General features: G+C 38.3%; 2 long non-coding RNA genes across 2 annotated transcripts; both read right to left on the reverse strand.

Moving 5' to 3' along the window:
- Positions 1-896: 896 nt before the first annotated feature.
- On the reverse strand, positions 897-3,223 carry LOC146918783 (uncharacterized). The gene is made up of 2 exons (XR_015016388.1): positions 2,847-3,223; positions 897-1,081 (listed from the first exon to the last, which is right to left on the reverse strand). It is a non-coding gene; the product is annotated as an uncharacterized LOC146918783 (long non-coding RNA).
- A 3,845-nt stretch (positions 3,224-7,068) lies between these two features.
- LOC146918784 (uncharacterized) lies at positions 7,069-9,423 on the reverse strand. The gene is made up of 2 exons (XR_015016387.1): positions 9,019-9,423; positions 7,069-7,253 (listed from the first exon to the last, which is right to left on the reverse strand). It is a non-coding gene; the product is annotated as an uncharacterized LOC146918784 (long non-coding RNA).
- Between the last annotated feature and the right edge of the window lie 245 nt (positions 9,424-9,668).

Consider the following 9,668-nt stretch of genomic DNA (forward strand, 5'->3'; position numbering starts at 1 on the left):
TCAATAAAATGTAGACAATTAGGTCTTCCTTTTTTAATCATTTCAAAGTTTCTTTTTTTTTTTTTAAAAAAAAAAGCAAGCAAGTTTATAGTACAAAAAGTTAAATAAAATCAAGAGGTTCTCGTAGAGTACTACGAATATTTAGGGTGCTAATACCTTCCCTAAATATAACCAACCCACGAACCTAAAATCTTTTCAAAATGGGGTGTTAGAACTTTTTTCCCTTTTTTCTTAATAAAATTAAATGTTCAGTCGTGAAATAACTAGTGAGTCAAAAAGCTAATCAAATAGCCTTGATCTCCGAAAAATGACGCGACAGCATTGAATCTTAGCGTGTGACAATTCGTCGGATAGGTAAACAACATAACTACGACTTCCATGGGATATTTTTGCATTCTCTAAAAATTCAGCCAAAATGGGGGTTAAGAAAATATCCTCGTTAATTTGGGACATTACTCGTTTTCGACCCTTTTTTATAAGGAAGGCCATAAAGTGGCCGGTTTGTATTGAATCTTAGCATGGGACAATTTGTTGGATAGGTAAACAACATAGCTACGACTTCCATGGGATATTTTTGCATTTTTTAAAAATTCAGCCAAAATGGAGGTTAAGAAAATCTCCTCGTTAATTTGAGACATTACTCGTTTTCGACCCTTTTTTACTAGGAAGGCCATAATGTGGCCGATTTGCATTGAATCTTAGCGTGTGACAATTCGTTGGATAGGTAAACAACATAAATATGACTTCCATGGGATATTTTTGCATTCTATAAAAATTCAGCCAAAATGGGGGTTAAGAAAATATCCTCGTTAATTTGGGACATTGTAACACCCATACCAGACGTATCTAGAAAGTCTGGCGCGTGCGTTAATATTAGTACTGGATACATTAAAATATACAACAATTAAAAACTTCGAATGAATAATATTTACATCAAGTTACGTTCGTATAAATAATAATACAACACAACTCATCCATACATAAAATGCATCCTTGATGTCCATAACGTCCTGCAGCTTTACGAACGAACCCCTGAAGTAATATCCATCCGGCTCCGAACATGCATAAATATCCTGCTTATCTGAAACAAATAAGGATTGGGATGAGACATAATGTCTCAGTGAGTTCCCCTAATTTCTAGGCTATAGGTAACCTCAAGGGAAAACCTACGGTCACCACGTGTCTACATTACAACCTGACGGTTGATTATACGTGTGTGGGGACTTGCGAACTTAGACGGTAGTGCATACTAGAGCCGTCATAGTCATATCTTACTTGTTATAGGCTTCTCACCTATACATGTCATGGCGGTTGAGGGAACCTAAATCGCATTGCCAAGTGTACGCTATACGTAACAAGGCCTAAACATAAATAACATAGCACATCATGACATGATTCTAAACCGGACGATTAGGGAACCTAAGATCGTCACCGGTATCATATTCTTTACTTGTCCTATACATATCTTGCTCTCGTCTAATAGCATTTCATGCTCTTGTTCTTAAACATAATCATACATGGCTCGATCTTGAGCATAAACATAACATAGTCATAATAAACATAATCGTGTCTAAGTTCATTCATGGGTTAGCGTTGAACAAACAGTTATTATCTTGATTCATTTTACGGATAGTCCCGAGTGGAGTAACCCCGAGATCAATCCCATACATGACCGATGTACGTACATCGGACTCCCTCGGTGTCGTGCGGGTCCCTTGCGGCTTAAACCGTTCCCCTTAGGTCGAGAACCTCCCGTATCCCCCTGGCGTGGATAACAAGAGACACGAACACCTACGTCTTGTTACTCAGTGACATGCGGGTCCCTTACGGCTTGAATCGTTCTCATAATGAGAACCCCTTGTATCCCCCTGACGTGGATAACAAGAGACATGTCACCTACACATATTAAGTCATGGTCTTGTCGTGCATATAAGTTAAACATGTACATACTTGATTGTTTACCTCGGAACCTTAATCGAACCGATTAGTGGTAAACTCTTACTTGTTCATATTCATACCTAATCATGGTGGAGAGACTAACTAGTCAATCCACGGCTTACGTACTTGCTAAAACATTCTAACTCATGTGCGAAGAGATTACACTTCGCGTCTTATCATTCTATGGATTCTTGCTATCTTTCTAGTTCTCGACTAGCTAAGCCGAGGCTCTACATACATGCCCTTCCTTAGTTCATTACTACCCCATCATATGTAAACTCTCTTGTGCCATTCTTGTTGTACATGCTAAGATTGCCACGATTATCGATGCAAGGATCATTGGATGATGTGTGCAATTTTCAATAATTCCTAAAGACCGAAAGTGCCGAAAACCCAATTCCAAGCCGTTTATAAATCTTATGATTTGACAAAGCCAAGTTTGTTCCAGTAGAAAAATAAGTGAAAACAGTCAAAGAACACTTCGAAACGATCGCTACGGACCCCCACGCGACTGCCCCCAAGCACCCGAACGCAGAACAACGCGGAGGTTGTCCTGTCTGGGGCGCCTGGCGCCAGGAGTGGGGCGCCTAGCGCTGGCTCCCTGTGTGTGGGCGCCTAGCGCCCTTGTACAGGCGCAGCGCTGCGAACTTTTGCGTTTTCGGTGCTTTCGGCTGCGGGTTTTCGCCATTTTCGACCCAAAACTCGTCCAATTTGACCCTGTAATGCACCAAACACATCCAGCAACTTGTATAGACTTAATTAAACATATATCATGGCAAATTTTAACATATAATCAACTAGGATTGGCTTAGGGTACTAAGGTTTCATAAAAATTAAACTAACATAAATCATGATTTTCTACAAGATTAATCAATCCCAAAGGTGGGTAATCTATCTATGGAACTCACCTAGTAAATTTCTTGTAACATCCTCAAGTCCCAAGCTTCAACAACCAAAACCCTAGCTCATGATCAACTTGCTTTTCTTGATTAAACCATCCAAACTTGCCATTCTTTGCCATAAAAGAACCATAACATGTTCAAGATCAAGCTTCAAACTTCATCTTCACTCAACACCAACAAACCCTTATTTCTTTGAATCCATTTCTTGAGAGGAGAGGTAGAGAAATCAAACATAATACAAGCTTCTCTTAGCTCAAAGATCATGAGGAACCATAACTTAGAAGCTTGCCAAGGAAGGGAGAAAATTTGGAAAGGTTTGGTGGAGGGATGGAAGATGGAGGCGTGAGAGGGAAGAGAGGAGGAGGAGAAGATATTTTCTCAACCTAAGAGAGAGAAGAGAATAAGAATTATGAAATAATTCTTGCCCCAAAATCAAATAAATATCTTATGGCGTGCAATTACCTTTTTACCCTTGCCTTAACGTGCTGAAACAACGACTCTGGTACTTTCCCGTGTTATGCTGACATGTTATAAAATATTTTCCATTAACTAACTTTTCCATGAATTTAAGTCCTCTGATATATTTAACAGGTGAAATTTCCTTTAGCAGACGAGCGGGATGTTACACTCTACCCCCCTTAAAGAAATTTCGTCCTCGAAATTTAGAGATCGACTACTAATCATCTTGACAAAACTTACTATCTTTGGTCTGAGCCATACATTTCGATTCATACATACTCAAAGGATTCATCGTATCGTGTCCTCATCTTGTTTCTTAATTCTCATGTTACTGAACTTAGCCTTCTTGATCTTAATATCATTCAATCTTAGAGTTTTCTTAGTATATCATGACTTGGAAGTTACCTTGCTACACATAAACTTATTGTCTCAGACTCGTAACTTACCCACTTAACATAAACCATTCATAAAGGCATCTTATCATAAACATGAACACTCAGGATTTGCCTTTTTAACTGGAATCCTATCGGATACCAGGTTTGCCCTGCAGTGCTTACTTGCAGCATAAAACATTTTTCATACACATACATAGTTAAAACACGACTTTCCTTATTATACCTTGAGACATGTGCCTCTTTCTGACATTACTTTTCTTGACGATTCTACGAATCTCTTATCTCTTTTCAGAGTCTTAAGAAATCTTTCGATCTCATTACCATTCTTACTACACCCAAACCCATAGATGACTCATATAACTTGTCAGGGAGAGGTGAAATTAATTACGCCTATACATATAACATTCATCAACCCATCTCGTAACTTACATGCTCTTAAAACTTCCGAGTTAAACCTTTTGCATTTGAATACTCTTATCATATACTTGTGCGCTTCATAATACTTTTCGAGCAACTTTGTTGGTTACATCAACACATCTTACTCACCATAACAATCGCATACTTCCTAATGTCGCTTCTTGTTAAATAATAACGATACTCGTTCTAACATATTACTTTAAAAAGTTTTCTAAACATGAGTATTCGGATCCTTGGAACGAATAGAGACATAATCTTTTAAAAGAATTTTGTGAAAAATTGTCATGTTTAAATAATTTCGTTTCCAAGTCTCTCAATACCCATTTTAAATTTAAGAGTTTTTAAATCATAGTTCGAAATCTTCATAGCAAGTATCGTGATCGTTTAACAGGTCTGACATAAGAGAGTATGCACTTAATCGTGCATAACTCATGATTTATATCTTCATCCAGAATGAAATTCTTGAACTTTAAAGTAACTTCTTTCTTATTCTTTCTTGACTTACATGCATATCTTGGAGACTCGCATAATTGCATAACATAATTCATATAGGATCCTTGACCCTCGTAACATTATCTCATCTCCTCATTCTGAGAACAAATAACGTGAATCTTCAAAACATCATATCCGGTTACGTTCACACATTGTCACCTCATCCTGCATAACACTTCTTCTTTTAATACCGGCCTCACACTTGATAATTCAATCTTTACTTTGAGTTGCAACAAGAAACCTTTCGACTCTTACCTGCATTTTTTTTTTGTCATAGCACATATCCTTACATATATCCTTCTTATCATACTTAAATAAAGTCATATCCATTATGCCTTTGTCATATTCTTCGCTGACCGGATTAGTCTCATTACTTATTCAATATTCCGAGAACTCCTCGCTTGTTCCATAATACCTCTTAAAAAGACTCTTACTTTCAAGTTCCATGGTTACTGTCCGAAACTTTATCTATTAACTTTCGTTGCGCCACTCTGATTCCCACCAGTTAGCTTTAACCAATATTCTAATCCATTAAGACAACTGAAACTTTACATATGAGCATCATCTTCTTGAACTCTTGTCAAGACCTATCATGTGGCAACCAATGCCAAAATCTTACACCTTTCATTACCTTATAAGGTCGAATCTCACGGTAGACTTGTCACATTACCATAATACTTTACTTGAGGATAGACCTTACTTTCTCACTAGTTGAGTTTACCTTATGACATATACTTATCGTACTTTAACTTGTCTCTGATAAATCTCGAATTTCTCATAGGAGACTCATCATAAATTCATACATAAACTTTTCTTGATCATACTTCATTGTATTCTCACGTACTATGTTTTGCGTAATCAAACGAATGCTTGCTCGTTAATTCCTTTCTTTAAGAAAACATTATAATTTAACATACGGGTCATTGGCGTTGACGATTTCTCTTTAAAAAAAAACATAATAAGTTTGGCCTCAGTCGTTGCTCTAAAATCACGGAATAAGTTGACAACACAACTGTGTCATCTAACTTTAGTTCCCGTGAGTTTAGCCCACTCTACGTGAGTCGTAACCACCGCTACCTACAAAATTCCATTTTAAAATCTATAAACATCAACTCCAATCACCCATATGTGTCTACCTTTCTAAAATCTTGTAAACTTTTGAATTCAACATTTAACGGGCTTTAGCAATTCAATTAAGCAAAACATAGATCCGGGGGTACTCATGACTTCATAAAACCTGAAAATCTTGTGACATTCGTATAATCCTCTACCACTTTACTTTCCATCTCATGCCTTTGCATCCACTTAATCCGTTCCATAAGTCAAACCTTAAAACTCTTGACCCAAGTTCTTCGCCAGCTCTTGCCACGTTAACTTCTAATGTTACCTTGAACCGGATTGATTCCGTTAATAGTTGTCCATGCATTTTCTTCCTTAGAAATCATAGGATGTGATGTGCATTCGATACTTGATGTTATAGAGAGTGTTGGTTACCTAAAAGATTGTAAAAACAACCCCCAATAGCTACTAAGGCCCTAGAGACAAAATGACAGTTTTTGGAAAAACTGAAAATTTTCGCCCCAGTTTCGCTATTAGCGAAATCTTCTGGAGTAATTTCGCTATTAGCGAAATTTTCGCTATTGGCTTATTTTCTAAAAATTAGTTTTCAAGAAAACATACTTCACATAAAAATCTCATTTTCTCAAGTAATCTGATGCACATCATTCATTCTGGTCATCATAAAAAAATAATTTCATAACTGTTGCACGACAAGCATTAACACCAATCAATTCAATTCACGGCACATTAGGAACCATTGTCTTGTTCATCATATCACTTGACATAAAAATTCCACATAAGACTTCAACTTCATCCAACATACATGTGCTCAACTTCATTCACTATTAGAACCTTATTCTCGCTGAACATATAAATCTTGATCTTCCGTTCTCATATCTCAATTCCTGAGAGCTTATTAACTCCATCAACACATATCGACTTATCCTTAACTTGTAGTCTTGTACTTACGTTCCAGAATATATATCCAACTTCTTCACTTACGGATACTTGAAGTATCACTAACATCATAGTCAAATTTTTCGGAACGTTCTTTCTTAACATATCTTACATTCCCGGAGGATTCACACTTCTACTTGATTAATTCACCGGCCACCTTTTGGCACGATCAAACTTCTTCATCACATACTTCGTTCCTCCTGGGTCCTATTCAGCTCTCAGGCATCTGCTCTAATCATCGAATGTTAAATTGAGTTGATCAGGCTCAACTAACAACAACAATTAGAACTTTTACCCGGAACCCAATGGTCCCACTACCTTAGTTGTAATTTAATGACCCAAGGCACGGTCTGAATCGACCTGCTCTGATACCAATTGTAACACCCATACCAGACGTATCTAGAAAGTCTGGCGCGTGCGTTAATATTAGTACTGGATACATTAAAATATACAACAATTAAAAACTTCGAATGAATAATATTTACATCAAGTTACGTTCGTATAAATAATAATACAACACAACTCATCCATACATAAAATGCATCCTTGATGTCCATAACGTCCTGCAGCTTTACGAACGAACCCCTGAAGTAATATCCATCCGGCTCCGAACATGCATAAATATCCTGCTTATCTGAAACAAATAAGGATTGGGATGAGACATAATGTCTCAGTGAGTTCCCCTAATTTCTAGGCTATAGGTAACCTCAAGGGAAAACCTACGGTCACCACGTGTCTACATTACAACCTGACGGTTGATTATACGTGTGTGGGGACTTGCGAACTTAGACGGTAGTGCATACTAGAGCCGTCATAGTCATATCTTACTTGTTATAGGCTTCTCACCTATACATGTCATGGCGGTTGAGGGAACCTAAATCGCATTGCCAAGTGTACGCTATACGTAACAAGGCCTAAACATAAATAACATAGCACATCATGACATGATTCTAAACCGGACGATTAGGGAACCTAAGATCGTCACCGGTATCATATTCTTTACTTGTCCTATACATATCTTGCTCTCGTCTAATAGCATTTCATGCTCTTGTTCTTAAACATAATCATACATGGCTCGATCTTGAGCATAAACATAACATAGTCATAATAAACATAATCGTGTCTAAGTTCATTCATGGGTTAGCGTTGAACAAACAGTTATTATCTTGATTCATTTTACGGATAGTCCCGAGTGGAGTAACCCCGAGATCAATCCCATACATGACCGATGTACGTACATCGGACTCCCTCGGTGTCGTGCGGGTCCCTTGCGGCTTAAACCGTTCCCCTTAGGTCGAGAACCTCCCGTATCCCCCTGGCGTGGATAACAAGAGACACGAACACCTACGTCTTGTTACTCAGTGACATGCGGGTCCCTTACGGCTTGAATCGTTCTCATAATGAGAACCCCTTGTATCCCCCTGACGTGGATAACAAGAGACATGTCACCTACACATATTAAGTCATGGTCTTGTCGTGCATATAAGTTAAACATGTACATACTTGATTGTTTACCTCGGAACCTTAATCGAACCGATTAGTGGTAAACTCTTACTTGTTCATATTCATACCTAATCATGGTGGAGAGACTAACTAGTCAATCCACGGCTTACGTACTTGCTAAAACATTCTAACTCATGTGCGAAGAGATTACACTTCGCGTCTTATCATTCTATGGATTCTTGCTATCTTTCTAGTTCTCGACTAGCTAAGCCGAGGCTCTACATACATGCCCTTCCTTAGTTCATTACTACCCCATCATATGTAAACTCTCTTGTGCCATTCTTGTTGTACATGCTAAGATTGCCACGATTATCGATGCAAGGATCATTGGATGATGTGTGCAATTTTCAATAATTCCTAAAGACCGAAAGTGCCGAAAACCCAATTCCAAGCCGTTTATAAATCTTATGATTTGACAAAGCCAAGTTTGTTCCAGTAGAAAAATAAGTGAAAACAGTCAAAGAACACTTCGAAACGATCGCTACGGACCCCCACGCGACTGCCCCCAAGCACCCGAACGCAGAACAACGCGGAGGTTGTCCTGTCTGGGGCGCCTGGCGCCAGGAGTGGGGCGCCTAGCGCTGGCTCCCTGTGTGTGGGCGCCTAGCGCCCTTGTACAGGCGCAGCGCTGCGAACTTTTGCGTTTTCGGTGCTTTCGGCTGCGGGTTTTCGCCATTTTCGACCCAAAACTCGTCCAATTTGACCCTGTAATGCACCAAACACATCCAGCAACTTGTATAGACTTAATTAAACATATATCATGGCAAATTTTAACATATAATCAACTAGGATTGGCTTAGGGTACTAAGGTTTCATAAAAATTAAACTAACATAAATCATGATTTTCTACAAGATTAATCAATCCCAAAGGTGGGTAATCTATCTATGGAACTCACCTAGTAAATTTCTTGTAACATCCTCAAGTCCCAAGCTTCAACAACCAAAACCCTAGCTCATGATCAACTTGCTTTTCTTGATTAAACCATCCAAACTTGCCATTCTTTGCCATAAAAGAACCATAACATGTTCAAGATCAAGCTTCAAACTTCATCTTCACTCAACACCAACAAACCCTTATTTCTTTGAATCCATTTCTTGAGAGGAGAGGTAGAGAAATCAAACATAATACAAGCTTCTCTTAGCTCAAAGATCATGAGGAACCATAACTTAGAAGCTTGCCAAGGAAGGGAGAAAATTTGGAAAGGTTTGGTGGAGGGATGGAAGATGGAGGCGTGAGAGGGAAGAGAGGAGGAGGAGAAGATATTTTCTCAACCTAAGAGAGAGAAGAGAATAAGAATTATGAAATAATTCTTGCCCCAAAATCAAATAAATATCTTATGGCGTGCAATTACCTTTTTACCCTTGCCTTAACGTGCTGAAACAACGACTCTGGTACTTTCCCGTGTTATGCTGACATGTTATAAAATATTTTCCATTAACTAACTTTTCCATGAATTTAAGTCCTCTGATATATTTAACAGGTGAAATTTCCTTTAGCAGACGAGCGGGATGTTACAGACATTACTCGTTTTCGACCCTTTTTTAG

Source organism: Medicago sativa, chromosome 6, assembly GCF_051527215.1.
Source record: "Medicago sativa cultivar Bolivia chromosome 6, Bolivia_mono, whole genome shotgun sequence".
NCBI classification, from domain to species: domain Eukaryota; kingdom Viridiplantae; phylum Streptophyta; class Magnoliopsida; order Fabales; family Fabaceae; genus Medicago; species Medicago sativa.